The sequence below is a fragment of the Stenella coeruleoalba genome, assembly GCF_951394435.1.
Source record: "Stenella coeruleoalba genome assembly, chromosome: 2".
In the NCBI taxonomy this organism is placed as follows: Eukaryota; Metazoa; Chordata; class Mammalia; order Artiodactyla; family Delphinidae; genus Stenella; species Stenella coeruleoalba.
This window is the reverse complement of record NC_137147.1, coordinates 129,609,371-129,627,401: the sequence shown is the minus strand read 5'-3', so window position 1 is coordinate 129,627,401 and position 18,031 is coordinate 129,609,371. Positions and strand designations below refer to the sequence as shown.

At 48.6% G+C, this 18,031-nt stretch overlaps 1 protein-coding gene across 1 annotated transcript in view; it reads right to left on the bottom strand.

Annotated features, from left to right (window-relative positions):
• Window positions 1-16,164, bottom strand: part of OTUD7A (OTU deubiquitinase 7A) — a 382,271-nt gene extending 366,107 nt beyond the window's left edge. Inside the window, exon 1 of the mRNA XM_079912986.1 lies at window positions 16,034-16,164. The gene's annotated coding sequence lies outside the window, so the exon portion shown is untranslated. The remainder of the gene's footprint in view (window positions 1-16,033) is intronic.
• Between the last annotated feature and the right edge of the window lie 1,867 nt (window positions 16,165-18,031).

Genomic DNA, 18,031 nt, shown 5'->3' with positions numbered 1-18,031 from the left:
GGCCCTCGGAAAGGCCAGATCTTTGTACAATAGCTTGTCTAATCTAAACGAAGGGCTTTTATGGAAACATGTTCTGGAGTAAAACAAAAGCTCTTCTTAGAAAAGGAACCACAAAGTCACAACTGCTAAACAATGCCCAGCCCCCAAGAGAAACGGCGACCCCATTCCTCTCTCTCAAAGCACAAGGAGCTCCCCAAAGATTATAAGCAAGATCCCTAGGCATCTACACCACCATCCACCAGACAGCAGTTTCCAGGGACTGGCTTACTCCTCCACGCTTGCTTTGAAAGCCCCCAAAACAATGAAAACGGAGAGAGAGAACTAGAAAGAGAAATATATTCCACTTTCAACAAATCAGGAAAACAGACACTAGCAGAGAGCACAAATCCCTGGGTGGACCAGACCAATGGAACCAGGAACGCACAGAGCAAGCCAGAGCCCCCATCCTGACCCCTGGGGAGATACAGACCTTGAGATGGCTGCTTGCGAAGGATCACATAGACATGGGAGCAGAGCCACTGAGCAGACCGTGGCCTGTGGACTTGGCCTCATACACAGAGAGAAACAGGCAGCAACTATGGGATAGAAGCACAAAGACCTGCTAGGAGCAATGCCCAATTTATACATGAAGATCTGGGGAATGCAGCCCTCCGGCTGGGCAAAGGAAATGTATTCGGAGAGAGTGTATTCCAGACCACAAACTTGAAATGAAGTGCACCCCCATCCTATTCTTCAACAAAGAACTGACTAAAGTCACCAAGTAACCAGCTCTGGAATCAGGCACAGAAATAGGGTGGGGGAGGAGGGTAAGCACGGGCAGACCCAGAGGAAAGCCTCGTAAGGAAATAGGAGAAGAGTTTTTTTAGTAACATACCCCTCACAGTCTCTGTAAGCTTCCTATTATTACTGCAACAAATCACAACAAACCTGGTGGCTTAAAACAAGAGAAATGTATCATCCTACAGTTCTAGAGGTTAGACCTCTGAAATGGGTCTCACGGGGCTAAAACCAAAGTATTGCAGGATGGTGTTCCTTCTGGAGGCTCCGGGGGGAATGTGCGCCTGCCTTTTACAGTTTCTAGGGGCTGCTCTGGTTCCTCGGCCGGTGGTCCCCTTCCAGGAACCGCATCCCCCAACCTCTGCTTCCAGCGTCAGGTCTGCTCTGACTTTGCCCCTCCTGCCTCCCTTGGGGTTACATCAGGCCCACAATGGATAATTCAGGCCAATCTCCCCATCTCAAGATTCTTAACTTAATTACATCTGCAAAGTCTCCTTCTCCATATAAAATAACATATTCCCAGGTTCTGGGGATTGGGACATGAACGTCTTTGGGAGTCATGATTCCAGCCACCGCAGGAAGCCCCTTTTTCCTTGCCATGTCCAGCTTGGAGGGCACACACATGCATTGGCTCATGGCTTCCTGCTGCCAACAACATCAGTACCAGTCTGATGCCTCTCTGGTCCTCCCTCTTCCACTTTCATGGACCCTCTGATTACACTGGGTCCACTCAGGATAACCCAGGATAATCCCTCTACTTTGAGGTCAGCTTGTTAGCAACCTTCACTTCATATTCAATTTTACTTTTTTCAATTCCAATTCTCCCAACATATTCACAGGTTCTGGACATCAGGATATTGATATCTTTGAGTGGCCTTTACTCTGCCTACCACACTCTCCTAAAAAGATTTTTAAAAATCAAAGAAGAGAACCAACAGAAGGAGAAGAAGAGCTTGGGAAAGAAATGGAGAAAAAGAAAATAAATGAGCTAGGGATGATGACCACATTATAAGCCATTAAAAAATAGAATAGGGCTTCCCTGGTGGCGCAGTGGTTGAGAGTCCGCCTGCCGATGCAGGGGACACGGGTTCGTGCCCGGCTCCGGGAAGATCCCACATGCCGCGGAGCGGCTGGGCTCGTGAGCCGTGGCCGCTAAGCCTGCGCATCCGGAGCCTGTGCTCCACAACGGGAGAGGCCACAACAGTGAGAGGCCCGCATACCGCAAAAAAACAAAAAACTAGAATAAACACAATCAACCAAACAAAGACACAAGCAAATGAAATGGCAAAGGATGTGAAATATCAAGTTTATCAAAGAGATGACAGATATAAGACCCAGAGGAAATGCTACATAGATAAAGTGACTTGTCTTTGTCAGATGATAGGGTATATTGTGTTCGGTTTAAAAGAAAGTGATACAGAAGATGAGCATACAGAAACAGCCTGGAGAAGTTACTGAATCAAAAAAATCATATGAACATCCAGGCAGAAGACAGGCTGAGCTCAAATATCTTCACAATAATGCTCAATGCTAAAAGACAGAAATATTTCTATAAAGTTTTAAAGGAAAGAGTGTGACTCAAGAGTTTTATACTCAGGCAAGAGATATTTTGAAGCTTGCAAAAATTCTCCACTGGGAGTCATGAGCCATTCGAGAGGAGAGCGGGGGATCATGACCAAGAAACTCTATCATGAACTCCAACAACTGAAAGAGGAATTGAAAGAAAGGCCTTGAGAATTCCTCAAAAATTACAGATAAAGGACCAGTACTGTGTGATCCATCTAAATGTAGCACGAAGACCATGTAACTGTGGAAAATGAGGTTTCCTACGAGGGGGCAAATAGTATGTGTCTAGACCATGTAAGCAATGGTGACATAAAAAGCAAGACAGGAGGAATGGGAGGGTGGGGGAAAGAAGGGTGGGCATGCACTCTAGTCATCTTTCAAAGCAGAACTGAACTGATATCAGTCAAGGCAGCTGGCAAACATCTTTCATAGTCTCCCCCTAACTTTACAGGGATTGAATGGAGACTATAGCTTCTCCCCAGTCAATTCTTCCTCCTGAGCACCTGCCTAACCCACATGGCAGGGAGTGGACAGAGGGACACTACTTCCTGCTCATGGGCCAGCCCTACTGCAGGAACTGCCACCTGGGAGGGGCCGGCCACTACGTACTCTGGGACTATGGTTATCACTGGCTGGCCCACCCAGCCCAGGGAAGGAACATGCTGGGAACTCCAAGATAGAAGACACTAAGTTTAAATTCAGCAAATCCTTCATTATTAAATTAAATAAAATTTAAATGAGTACATTTTATTTTTTTAACATCTTTATTGGAGTATAATTGCTTTACAATGGTGTGTTAGTTTCTGCTTTATAACAAAGTGAATCAGTTATACATATACATATGTTCCCATATCTCTTGCCTCTTGCGTCTCCCTTCCTTCCACCCTCCCTATCCCACCCCTCTAGGTGGTCACAAACCACCGAGCTGATCTCCCTGTGCTATGCGGCTGCTTCCCACTAGCTATCTATTTTACGTTTGGCAGTGTATATATGTCCATGCCACTCTCTCACTTTGTCCCAGCTTACCCTTCCCCCTCCCCGTATCCTCAAGTCCATTCTCTAGTAGGTCTGTGTCTTTATTCCCGTCTTGCCCCTAGGTTCTTCATGACCATTTTTTTTCTTTTTTAGATTCCATATACATGTGTTAGCATATGGTATTTGTTTTTCTCTTTCTGACTTACTTCATTCTGTATGACAGACTCTATGTCCATCCACCTCATTACAAATAACTCAATTTCGTTTCTTTTTATGGCTGAGTAATATTCCAGCTCAATATCAAAAAAACAAACATCCCAATCCAAAAATGGGCAGAAGACCTAAATAGACATTTCTCCAAAGAAGATATACAGATTGCCAACAAACACATGAAAGAATGCTCAACATCATTAATCATTAGAGAAATGCAAATCAAAACTACAATGAGATATCATCTCACACCGGTCAGAATGGCCATCATCAAAAAATCTGCAAACAATAAATGCTGGAGAGGGTATGGAGAAAAGGGAACCCTCTTGCACTGTTGGTAGGAATGTAAATTGATATAGCCACTATGGAGAACAGTATGGAGGTTCCTTAAAAAACTAAAAATGGAACTACCATACGACCCAGCAATCCCACTACTGGGTATATACCCTGAGAAAACCATAATTCAAAAAGAGTCATGTACCAAAATGTTCATTGCAGCTCTATTTACAATAGCCAGGACATGGAAGCAACCTAAGTGTCCATCGACAGATGAATGGATAAAGAAGATGTGGCACATATATACAATGGAGTACATTTTATTTTAAATAGCACATACGACAGTCTAAAAAATGTAATAATCTCCAACATGATTAAGTGAGAATAAAGGAAACTGGAGAACAATGGACACTGTATGCTCCTATGTGTTTAAACATGAAAAAAGGAAATATACATTCTTGGGCATCCACAGAATATTTCTAGAAAGGTACAGAGGAGCAATTAACAGCAGGGCCTCTTGAGAGAGGGACTGGGCCTGGCATAAGAAAATGACTCACATTTTACTATATATTCTTGTTTTACTTGAATTCTGTTAGCCTGTGCACATACTGGCCGTCTCATTTTTTAAGAAACTTGAATAAGCAAAGGAGAAAGGGCAAAAACTCGTATGTCCCTATTTCTATGGAGTAATACCTGCCCTCCCACCTTTCTGTAGGGCTGGGGACAGGATGTGGCAAGTTCTGTATTAGCTTTGTCTTTCTAGATTTCAGTATTTCTTATGGATCGTGTTTTACAAAAAGTGTCCCCAAAACAAATGGTTTATGCTCAAAACACCAAGAGCAAAGTGCAGACAAACAGGTTCTCCTACCTCCCCTCTCCCTCCCCCCCACATCAATTAAACTCATCAGTAGTCTATTAAAAAATGAACATCGATGACACACAGTGGACAAAGGTTTGAAGGATCCTCCGGTTTGCTCCCTAAAAAGGAAAATGCACAGTGAATTCCGATGAATGTCCAAAGGGTCCAGACTGCCCTCTCCTGCTCCAGGCTGTTCTGTATCCCAGAACATCCCACAAACTCAGGAAGATGGTGCTGGTGTGACTCGCTCTGGAGCTCTCAGAGAGTCTCCTCTGTTTCCAGGGTGACCTCTCTCTGATCTCAACACAAGCACCTGTCCACCAGCCTCTGTGGTCCTCACATCAACCCCGCGAATGGAATGAGGCTCCCCCTCATTCCAGACGTGGGAACAGAGGCTCAGGGCAGTAAGACACCTCCCGGAGGTCCCCAGCGATGGGGCAGGTCTCTTCCCAACCCTGCTGAAAAGGAATGAACGCCCAGTTGGTTAGGGCTCCGTCCTGAGGGGAGAGGAGCCTGGAGAGAAGCTGTAGAGAACCGACAGGTACCCCTGGACCTGCTGTCACCTGCAGGGACGCAGTGGCTGGGAGATGACCTGACCCAGCCAGGGACTCACAGCAGGAGGCAGCACCATGGAAACAGAACACAGTGTGTCTGACCCCAAAGCACAGCCTCTCCCATACCCGTGCCCCCAGGGGGCCCAGGGATGGCAGTGTCCCACCCCCCACTGGCCTGGGCACTCAGGGGCTCCTCTGCAGGCACTTGGGTGCCTACAACCTCCCCTGTGCACTCTCTGGAAAGCAGAACACGTTGGGGATGCAGGACCCCATGGGAGTGGCTGTGCAGAGCAAGTGAAAGGCCAGCTGGTGGTCAGAGCAGGGGCCTGACTTGGACCCACTCCACTCAGTGCCCTGAATGTGGGGGCCCATCCAGCAGACACTCATGGGCTAACCTGGGCCAAGTGCCTGGAAACACACTGGGGAGGATATGGCACAGCCCCAGGGAATGGGCACGCAGCCTCAGGCCTGCTGGGTCCCTCCGAAAAGTCCCACAGCCTGACCGTGGCTGAGCCCTGCCTGCATACAGCCCATGAGTCTAGCTCTAGCCTCCTGGGCTAGCAGCAAACGTCTGGGGGCCATTCTCCTCTGTGAACCACCCGGGAACCACCTAACAGCTTCATGCAAATTCTACATGTCTCCAAATGACTTAGGCTCTTTCTACATTTCCTCCAGGTTTTTATTCTTGCTTCTGAAAAGTAACTACAATAACAACAACAAAAACCTCAAAACAGTTTCTTACATTTGTATAGTCTTAATTTACAAAGTACAGCCTCATATCTAGATGAAGAAACCCAACCTGGACTTGTGAAGGGCTCTGCCTCCCTGGAGAATGTGCCTGGGTGGTGGAGGCCCCCACCCCACCTGTCCACCATGGAGGAAGTGTGACTCCTGCCTGGCTGTGCTCCGCCGATGTGATGCCTCACGTGCAGACTCCCCTCCAGCCTGGTAGCTGCCCAGAGATCATGCAGCGCCCCAGTTTTCCTTATGTCACTCATGCTCAGCCTGGGCCAGCACCCAGGACCCTCGGGGAAGGTGTGCTGCTGGGGCAACCAAACACCCATGCAAGAGGTGCTTTCTCATGCCTTTGCCCACTGGTCCACGAATACCACCAGGAATTCGGGGCAAAATGTCACTGCCCATCTCTTGGGCAACACAACGAACTGATGGGAAGAACATGAGGAACCTGGTCTTCCGTGCTGCAGGCTTGGCAGCTCTGTGAATTTAGACAGGTTGTTCCATCATGCTGGGGAGTAGATGGCCAACACACCCTCCTGCTCGGAAAATGTCTCTGCTTCTCTCTTCCTCCCTGTTAGGAAGAGTGTGACAGGAAGAATGCAAACTTTGGGGTTGGGGAAGAGGGGTCTGGGTCTCCAGACTGCTCCAAACACACCCTCAAACACTAGACTCTCCCTCTCTCTGGTGCCCTGGGCATCGCCCTACCCAGAGGGTAAATACTGATTGCAAGTCTGTTCTCAGTAATGCCCACCCTCAGCTCCCTCTAGGGACCCACACCTGGTCTCATCCAGAGCTGGGGGGGGGGAGGGGAAGGACCACAGACCTTCCACGCTCATAAAGGGCTGTTTTGCTGAGGCAGCAGTGTTGAATCGTGAACCCCCACTTTTATCATCACGGGTACAGTGGTTCGGTTCCTTCTTGGGCAACTTTTGCAGCAGAGATAACACCGAGAGGGGACATTGACAGAGAAGGTTAATTAATTTCTTAAAAGAAAAAAAATTTCCTAGCAGTACTTTATCCAGAAAGCATCGTTTTCCCACTCAATACCTGTCCATCACGGCGTCATGGTTCTGCTCTGTTAGGCGAAGTCGGGTAGATCTTATCCTCTTGCCAAACTGAAATAACAGGGAGGCAGGTGGGAAGGGATCTTGCTCAGGGGTGAGGTTGGAGGGGTCCAGCAGCCCCCTGAGGACTCTCCAGAGGAGGGGGACGAGCCCAGGAGAGAGGCGTGTCAGGCAGAAGGAGGGCAGTGCTGGTCAGGGGGCCAGAGTGGGCCGCACAGTCGTCAGGGTGCGGAGGGAGGCCTAGAGGAAGCATTAGCCCCAGGGGTCCCACGTCCCGGCTGAGCGTCGATGATGCAGACTGCTTCTTTCTTCAAGGCCCCTCCATAACCCCAGATGGGGAAAGGGGAGGTGGGGAGGAGGGTTTTTAAAAATCCGGAATAGGGGCTTCCCTGGTGGCGCAGCGGTTGAGGGTCCGCCTGCCGATGCAGGGGACGCGGGTTCGTGCCCCGGTCCGGGAGGATCCCACATGCCGCGGAGCGGCTGAACCCGTGAGCCGTGGCCGCTGGGCCTGTGCATCCGGAGCCTGTGCTCCGTGGCGGGAGAGGCCGCAGCGGTGAGAGGCCTGCGTACCACAAACAAACAAAAAAAAAATCCGGAGTACAGTCATTTGCCTTATCAAATAGATGTAGCTAATATTCCCTAAGACTGCACACAGTGTCTGCGACACATATACGGAGAAGGTGAAACTACACCTCCCCAGAGAACGGACACTCTGTGGTGTGTCACATCATGGTGAATCGGTAAATAATCCAGGCTTTTTTTATTTTGCACGGTGCCAGACTGGGGTCTCAAGTTTGAAAATGTGTCAGATCTGACATGAGCCACATTCTCAACTATAACACTTTTGAACTCATGGGAGCTAAACAATTCTAGAAAGAATAATTAAATTTCTAATTTTAATTCCCACAGGACTAGTAACTGCATTTCACAAACACGCGTGGAGAGCCTGTTCTGAACACGGGGCCACAGCACAGCCTTCTCCTCGCAGCCTCATGGTCAGAAGGAGGGATGCTGACCACACAATCCATTTCTAATTATAAATCCTTCTTAAAATGCTCTGTATTCTCCTCAGCTTGAAAAATGGATACAAATATTTTTAAGAGACGCCTAATTTTCCCTAGTTGCTCTCTCCCAGCAATGAATGGGGCTTTCTTTCCCCTGATTAGTCAGCACTTGGAGAGAAGGAGGGAATTACTGGGCACAGAATCATGGACTTGAATGAGACATCAGAGGTCAGGCAGCTATCTGTCTCCACCTCACCTGTGAAACAGAGGACTAGAAAGGTGCCAAAGGTGGGGACCTGGGCCAGAGGCTGGGAGTCTCCCCCAGCAGGCCCAGCCCGGCCTTCAGCCCACAGGGGCCACACACAGATGCTCCTTCATGGCCATGGCCACGGCCACGTTTCCTGCCTGGACCTCCGGTCACCCCACGGACTAGTACAGGCAGACCTCCTTTCATTGCACTTTGCTTCACTGCGCTTCGCAGATGCTGCATTTTTTACAACCTGAAGGTTTGTGGCAACCCTGCATTGTCAGACGATGGTTAGCATTTTTTAGCCACAAAGTATTTTTAAATTAAGGTATATGTATTTTTTAGACATAATGCTATTGCACACTTAATAGACTACAGGATGGTGTAAACATAACTTTTATATGCACTGGGGAACCAAAAAAATTCATGTGACTCGCTTTATTGTGGTGTCTGCAACCTCCACTGTAGCTCCTAATTTAAATGCAGCAACACAGCATCTTCTAACAAACCCCTAACATGAAGCAGTGGAATTTCTTGCCTGTATCACCCCTCCCAAGCCCCAGAAGCCTTACACGATAATGTGATAATGCATTTCTGAACACAGTGCCATCCAGACTGTTCATGGGGTAAGTGAACTTGGGTGGAAGAAACCTTAGGAAACGCTGTCAGCCTCGGCCAGTTAGGGCAGATGACCCTGGGGAGATGGAGGCTGACTGCACACGGCATGCCTGACAACCGGAGTCCGCCAGCCACTTCGAACTAGGGGGCCCTTAGGGCCCAGTTCACAGCACCTCAGACCAGACAGACTGTACAAACAGAATAATCAAGAGACGTGGATACAAAGTGCAACCCATTCCTGCAAGTCCAGGCCACAGGCTTCCAAGAGATCCAGTGCGACCTTTCAATTTGCCTACCAAAAACTGCGTAGCCACGGTACCATATGAAACAGTCAGCCACAGAGATTTCACATGACCTAATAAGTGACGGGGCTTGCAAAAGAGCCACTTCCTCCCGTGGGGCCTGCGACGTCCCTCAGGAGGCACAGAGACTTCTCTGCCCTGCACCACATTTAACACCGATGACAAGGGATGCCCCTTGGTCTCACCTGCTCCAAGAACAGCAGCAGGCCCTGCCAGGGGGCTCGTTCAGGGTGGGGAGAGTGGTGCGGACACCAGGCCGACCAACACCTCTCTCAAGGGTAAATGCCAAGACCGCCCATGCTGGCGGGGCCTCAGGCCACAGTCACTGACCCTCACTGACATGGGACTGGCAAGACCCCACCTCTGGAATCCTTTTCTCTTTCCTCTCCTTCACCCCCCTAGTTTTCCATGTAAAAGACTAATCTTTCATCAGCTCCAAGAGTAAGAAAGTGTGTTCTGTAACGATCCATCCGATGAGCCCTGGGGGGCCTGCTATTCACATGCCCAGCAGCACCCCAGAGGTAGGAGATGCAGCCCAATTCTCAGGGGGTCTGGCGTCTACTCTGACTTGGAGGAACTTCCTTTAGCCTGTTTTAACAGAACTGGCTGACAATTCCAGATAAACAACAAGAATCACTAGGCCAAAGAAGGCCCTCCATCCTTCTTACCCATGCCTCCTTCTTCCTCAACAAAAAAAGTTAAAGCAAGTTCACTGAAGCTAGGACTTGAATCAAGTGCAAACTGTAAAACCATCAACTAAGAAAACTAAGGGAGAGAAACGGGCTCGCGGTAAGTGAGGTGGGCACACTCTGCCTCCAGTTCCTTTTATTGGAACGACTGATCTCTTTAGAATTGAAGGACTCACTGCACACTCTCTCACCTGCTCCTCCCCCCAAACCTACGCGAAGCCAGAGCAGAGCTTCTCCTCTTGGGAGGCCACCTGGGACTGCGCCCAGGGTCACACAGCTGTTCACCCCGTCCAAGTTGGCTGGCAACTTGTCCATTTTTTTTTTTTTTTCTGTTCAGGGATGATTCTTTCAAGAGACAGCATGATATTATTTAAAAGATTGGTAAAACATACTCCAATGAATACATTTTAAAAAGAAAAAATGTGCAACTAGAGATTATCATACTAAGTGAAGTAAGTCAGAAAGACAAATACCATATGATTATCCCTTATACATGGAATCTAAGATATGACACAAATGAACCTATCTATGAAACAGAAATGGAATCACGTACATAGAGAACAGGCTGGTGGTTGCCAAGGGGGAGGGTTGGGGGAGGGATGGAGTGGGAGGTTGGGTTAGCAGATGCAAACTATTATATATAGAATGGATAAACAACAAGGTTCTACTGTATAGCACAGGGAACTATATTCAATATCCTATGATAAACCATAATGGAAAAGAATATTAAAAAAGAATGTATATATATACATATATATATGTATAATTGAATCACTTTGCTGTACAGCAGTAATTAACACAACATTGTAAATCAATTATACTTCAATTAAAAAAATAAAAAGTGAACGATACATACCTTGGATGTTCAACAATTTTTTTTAAAGGCATGAAAAACTACACATGCAAATGTGTTGCCCCATATTTCAATAATACACATATTCTCCAAGCTTCAAATAATCATTACAGGAACTGTGGAGAAATGGAATGGAACGTGGTCTTTGGACACCCAATATGAATAGGTACTGACTCAGTCTTGGGATGTGGGGTGGCCTTCAGGGCAGGAGGCACATCACATCCCAGGACACAGTCCATCATGTGGTCTCTTCCACAGTGCAGACATGCCAGGCCAGCTCCAAGCTTCCTATAATATCCAGGGGAGGGGGACTTCCTTGGTGGTCCAGTGGGTAAAACTCTGTGCTCCCAATGCAGGGGGCCCGGTTTCGATCCCCGGTTGGGGATCCTGCAGGCATGCCGCAACTAAGAGTCCATATGCCGCAACTAAGAAGACCGCGTGCCACTACTAAAAAAGAGCCTGCATGCCGCAACAAAGATCCCGCGTGCCGCAACTAAGACCCGGCACACAATAAATAAATAAATAAATAAATAAATATTTAAAAAAATATCCAGGGGAGCCCCATGTCATAGACAATTTTAAAATGGAACCACAGAGATAATCTGGGTAAATCACGGGTGCGTCAGCCCCAGTGGCAGCAAAGCTGGAGTCTTCACAGCGGTAGCAAGGCTCAAGGTGGCAGGGGCAGCACCAGGACATCCACTCCTAAACTCACCTCAGTAACGGAGAAACTGAATCTCACAGAGGCATGGGTTGGTGGTCTGTTCACACCCATCCCTAGCATCATGTGAAACTCTGCTGATCTAATAAAACAATTGAATGAAACACTGAGCAGAAAAGAAAATGAATTTCAGCGTTCTCCTTTTAAATTTCCTAAAAGTTAAGACTGCATCTTATGCATGCATATTCACTCAGACATCAAATATCCATCACACTTATAAGGAAAACTATGGAAGAATAAACTAAGCTCAAACAGATAGTTCCTTGCAAGGAGAAACTCAAGATCTTTCAAACCCAGAAAATGAATTTACTTTAGACTTATCTACTTAAAGCAAGAGAGATGTATTTAGAACTTGCATTAGCATGAATGTACATTTGACTTCTCAGAATGTGAGATGGTGGATAGCAGAAATCTAATAGCAAGCACTAGGGGTTTGTGGGATCCTGCAATTTTACTAGATAAGGCCTTGGAGACACGGGAGGTTAACTTTCTCCTTTTCTCATGAGCAGCCTAGAGCATGACGGTGCCATGCCTCGTCCAGGGTGGCTGGCTGTGGCCGATGCAGGAGGAAATGCAGGGTCAACTCCCTCTTAATCCCAGTCTTTACCAGAGCCCTCCCTCCCACCATGAGATACTGTGTCTAAACCAGCCAGCTAAACACACCTCGACAACATGGGCAGGTAATACAGCAGCATCAGCCTGTGTCTCATTTTCAGAATTTGAAAGACTTGTTTTCAACCCATATACCCATTCTGTTACTATGAATGGTAAGGAACTCCATCCCCAAAGAGTAGAGAAGGCAGTTCCTTCCTGGCCTGCTCTGTCACACCTGTCACATCTGTGTTAATGTCATCTTTTTCTTGGTCTGACACACAGACTGCTTGGGGGATGCAGCAGTCTGCCAAGGGCAAATGAAACTCTGCTTCCAAGTTTCAAGGGTAAAATATTTTCAAATTAGATATACCATAAAAAGGAACCAGCATGTTTTGTTTCCTTTCAAATGCCTATGGATCTCAGGATTCCCTCTGAGTAGGATATTCTGTGCTCCTCCTCAGGGATGGACAGCTTCCAAAAGGATCAGGTACCACCTGTCTTTTAATTGAGTGGCACTTCCCCTGTAGCCCTTTAAAGTGCTCCAAGAGAGGCACAAAGCTGGAAAACAATTTCCATTTGCCCCTTTGAAATCAATAGTCTGATTTACATGCATTTTCAACAGAACAAGAAATACAAAGAAATATCCAGTCATAGCATTTGGACAGTTGTCTAGTAGAAGACTTATTCCCTTCAAGGTGTGATCTCTCCCTTCAGCATCTGGGCTCCACAAGGAACCTGGGGAGGACACCATAACTAGACCCCTTGATGGTCATCCAAGCCCTGGGACACACACACCTCGCCCTCACCTTGGCAAGACAACCCTCCCCGCATGAGCTCGCCTCTCTAGACTCACTAGGAACTTTCTGATGAATAACATGGCACACACTTAAAATCAGATTAAGCACATTTAAGTGAAAAGCACAGTTGCCTCTTTTCTCCCGTTTTCATTTTCTTCAGGTAAAGACACACAGAGGGATTAAACATTTGCATTTCTCCATCAGAGAAACCCTGAGGCCAATAACCCTCGCAAGGCAGGCAAATAAACCCCCTGGGAGGTGCCACTGACAGAGTCCTGGGGTTTAAGTCAGTAGCTGTCAAACCCCAAAGAAAGCATTATTGGGGGATGGTGGGCATTTCCACTGGCTATCCTGGCCGGCACTATCACGCCCTCACCAGGACCAGGATGTAGGCAGGAGTTCCATGAGGCCAAGTCGCTCCTCCCCAAGCCAACACTCTCCCTTCTGTGGTCTGAGAAGGCATTGAATCTTCTGACTAGGACCAACCATCACTCTCCAAAGACGTGGAGCCATTAAAGCAATCTCTCTGCCCCACGGAGGGAGACCCATTCTGGAAGCCATAACCTCTGGCTATTCAAAGCATGTGCTTCCTTCAGTGTCCATTCCTTGGGCGATGGGCACATGGAGACGCGGGGCACACACGCACAGACCCCCAGTTTGGGGATCCTTCATCCTTTCCCAAGGTGGCTCAGGTAGAGGACCGCCAAGATGCATTTAGCACGCCCCCTGCTGGCCCCTCGGGAGCTGACTCAGCCTTTATTCTCTGGGCCTAAAACAGGAATTAAATGACCTTAACACCCAAAGGGAACAAAAAGAAAAGCCAAGGCAATTACGGCTTCCCAGAATCAGAAAATGTGATGTTCTAACCATAAAAAGGGGATGAAGAAGCTTTAAAGTAAGGGTTTTTGAAATGTTTTAGGAAATCAGTGATTACTATCTCAAGATTTAGTGAGAACACTTGAATTTGCATTTTCACGAGTACTACAGTGAGTTAAATCAGAAACATTATAATGAATATTTTCACAGGTCTACAAGTGAAAAGGATATGTGGCCAGAGCTCATAGCTCAGAGCCTTAATAACCAATTTTCGTAGGACTGACGCTACTTCAATTACAGAAAAAATCTCGGCCAATGACTTAAGAGGTCAAGTAGCAACTGTTATGCAGCAGGGGCAAAGTCGCGGAGAAGACGAAAAGATGCACATTTGGAGACAATTCCGCTACAGGGCTTCCTGTCTCACGCAGCCTTGCCACTGTGAGTAAATCTGGCACCTTCAGGAGGTGACAGGCCATGCACACATGGCTGCTTCAGAGGGACATGCCCCTCCCCTTCTCCACAAGGGGAGAACAGACAGTTCAGCTTTTTGGTGACTTTTATGCTGTCCTCCACCAGGGCTGAGGGCCTCCACACAGGACTCAGGCTGAGACCCACACAAGGCAAGACTCCATAATGCAATGGTTTCCATCTACTGTCAGCCTGAATGCCAAGGCCTAAGGTGAAGCTCTGCTTCCCCGTTTTCTTCCCACCAATCCAGAGTTTTTGAAAGCTTATCTTCCTGACCAGACTCAAACTTTTTCATGGCCTGTGGTATTTAATTCCTTACAGACCCAATATGACCACACTAATAATTTAAGGCATGCTTCTTTGAACCAATGAGGAAGAGTCATTAATTATTAAATACACGAATGTCAATATTTTTGTCCCTTACTGAATATCCTTTTGATATGATAGGCTTAAGTAGATATACAGACTGTCTTGGGAACTTGCTTACTTCTGTTCTCATTACAGTCAGTACTAATGGAATACTCACACACACAATAAGGCTGACACGCTGCTCGAATTTAGGAGGAGAAATTTCCCCAGAACTTTGTGTGCCATACAGGTAGGTCCCAGCCTCTGCACTCTCAACCCTCTTCAGATGTTAAGCTGGCCTTCAACCTGGTGGGCCGCACAGCTGCTACGGTAAGGAAAGGCCGGCAGGGCCCCAGAGAAGCTGTCACCCCTTTCTCCAGAGCAAGCTGCTCCCAGGCCCATCCTAGTTGGGGGGAGGGGGGCAGGGAGAGGAGGTGATGGAGAGGAAGAAGACCCGCAGATTTTCCTGAAGCAATCAAGGCCCTTCAAGATCTAGGCCACACTGTCTACCTTTTCCTGAACACATCATCTGCCACCTGGAATATAATGTCTTTTAAAATTTTTCATCTCACCGCTCACTTTCAATCATAAAGATAAAGTCAGTCAATAACCACTTAAGTGTCATGCATGACTTTCCCCTGGATCCTTGTGATGTGGATGAAGTGATTCCCAGATCCGTGGGGATCTAACAAGTTTCCCTCCAGGCACTCTCGAATCTATTCATTCTCAAGTCAAGAAATAAAAATAAAAACCGTTTTCACCTGTGTAAGGCTGGTGAGTTCACAGAGCAGAGGGAAATCTATTTTGTGGCAGAGTCTCAAAAGGCTGCAAGAGCTGCACGGGAGGAGGGTGCGCTTGGGTGGTTGTGTCCAATGAAGGAAAGTTTTTGTTAATGATGACATCACTGACATCTCCCGAATTTAAAGGAGCACTTAGAGCACAGCAGATGCGATCTCCCCCCCTCCAGTGAGAAGATACCAGGGAAGGCCTCCGGGTTCACAGCCAAATTGCATTAACGGTTCGCCCGCTGTCCAGACAGACCCAGTGGAACGAGCGAGCAGCGTACCGGGCCGCGGTGGCCCACGCAGCCGGGGCAACCGGCCGGCGGCCTCACGCGCTGCTGCCGGGCCGTGCCCGGGCGTCCGCTGGCGCCCCGGGACTCCGGCGCGCCCACACGGACAGAGGGGCCGGTGTCCCCGCGCCTGTCATCACGTTCCAGTGCATATGGCTCAGGGGCCCGGAGGAGACACCGTCAGCGACCCAGCGAGAGCGCCGCGCCCTGCCCAGAGACCCGCGCCGGGCCGGAGCCGGTGGCCGCGGCGGCCGCGGGGTCCAGAGCCGAGCCCGCAATGCAGACGCGCCGGCGAGCCCCGCGCCGAGCCCGCGACCCCCGCGCCCTCGCGGCCCGGTACAGGGGCTGCCCGGCCTCTGCGCCCACCTGCCCCGCCGCAAAGCCGCGGAGGCATCCGGCGCCGCGCTGGGACTGACCGCGCACCTACCGGGACCGCGGCCCCGGCCCCACCGCCACCGGCAGCACCGCGGCCAGCGCCGTCTCACCTGCCGCGCTGTGCCGCTCCGCTCAGCCAGCCCGCAGCGCCTCAGTCACCGCTACCCGACTTCCATTTTCTCTCGCTTTAAGGAAAATCGGATCAGCTGTTTCTCGCGCTCCGGCTCCGCGGCCCCCTCCCCAGCTGCCGCTCGCGGTCCGGGGGCCTCTCCACCCCCGCCTCCTCCCGCGCTCCGCTCCGCCCCTCGCGCCCCTCCGCTCCGCCCGCGGCCGCGCGCGCCCCCTGACGTCACCGGCCGCAGCCGCGCCCCGCCCCCTCCCCTCGTGGACGTGCGCGCACCCCGCCCCCGCCCTGCCGGCCGGCTCTGAGCGTGCGTGCTCGCGGCAACCACTCGAGCAGAGACCCGGACTCCGGGAAGAGCGCGGGGCAGCTCTCGCCCGCGTCCTCTCGCCCGCGCTAGCTCTTCCAGGTGCCCCTGCTTAACCTTCCTTTGCCCGTCTGCCTGCCTCGCACTGTCTGCGCCCACCTTCATTTCTTGCTTTCTGCTCACGCTTTTTTCCTCAGCATCCCAAACTTTCTCCCACCCATCCTGTCTCGGCTCCATTGCCGAGACCTGCTTCGGGGCCAGTGCATCACATCTCATCTGAAGCTGCTCCCTTTGCCTCTTAAACCGGTTCTCTGACCTTTCCCCATTTCTTGCCTTCCTCTTAAAAGTATTTTCACACCACAACTTCGGACGGCTCCTCTCTCTGATGCCAAGGCCGGCCCACTGCCTTCTGCCCACTCTCACATCACCCTCTCGGTGTAACCACGCCCCCCCTTCCAAATAATGTTATATTACAAGTTACTAATGCCATCCTCATGCATTTCTTGACAATCGTTTCACTCTTAGTTTAGGACTTCTTGCTTGGTTTTTAACATTATGCACACATATCTGTAAATTACTAAATATATATCATTTTTAGTAATTTATTTGACTTCTTAAATTAATATACAGTAAAATTGACTTTTTTTTTTGGATATACAGCCCTGTGAGTTTTCAAACACCAGTTTGGATGCGTGTAACCACTAGCACAATTAGGATACATCATCCCAAGAACTCCCCCTTGTTGCCCTTCTATAGCCACACCCTCCCAAACCCTAATATGTTCTGACATATGGCAACCACTGATATATTCTCCATTGCTGTAGTTTTGTCTTTTCGAGAATGTTATATACATAGAATTATGCAATATGCAGCATTTTGAAACTGACTTTATTCATTCACCATTATGCCTTTGAGATTCACCCATGTTTATCGATAGTTCTTTTTATTATTGGATGCTATCCCATTATTTGTACTGCGTTTTGTTTATTCATCCATTGAAGGTTTCTTATTAGGGCAGTTGTGAATAGGTATTCTACAAACAGTTGCATGCAGAGCTTTGTATGGACCAGTTTTCACATCAGGTGAGTAAATACCTTGCAGTACCAATGCTAGGTCTTTTGGTAAACTTGTTTATCGTTATAGGAACCCTAAAAACAGTTTTCCAGAGTGTTTACACATTTTCATAGCCACCAGCAATGTATGAGAGTCCCACTTTCCTGAATCCTTGTCAGCACTTGGTATTTGCTGTATATTAGGCATTCTCATAGGTGTGGAGAGATTTAATTGTTGCTTTAATTTTCAGTTCCCTAATGGAAAATAATGTGGGGCATCGTTTCACTTGCTTATTTGCTACCTGTTTATCTTCTTTGGTGACATGTTTGTTCACATCTTTTGCCCATTTTTTTTTTTTTTTTTTTTTTTTTTTTTTTTTTTTTTTGGCCGTACGCGGACCTCTCACTGTTGTGGCCTTTCCCGTTGTGGAGCACAGGCTCCGGACGCGCAGGCTCAGCGGCCATGGCTCACCGGCCCAGCCGCTCCGCGGCATGTGGGATCTTCCCGGACCAGGGCACGAACCCGTGTCCCCTGCATTGGCAGGCAGACTCTCAACCACTGCACCACCAGGGAAGCCCTTTTGCCCATTTTTAAATTTTTTATTTTCTTATTGTTGAGTTTTAAGAG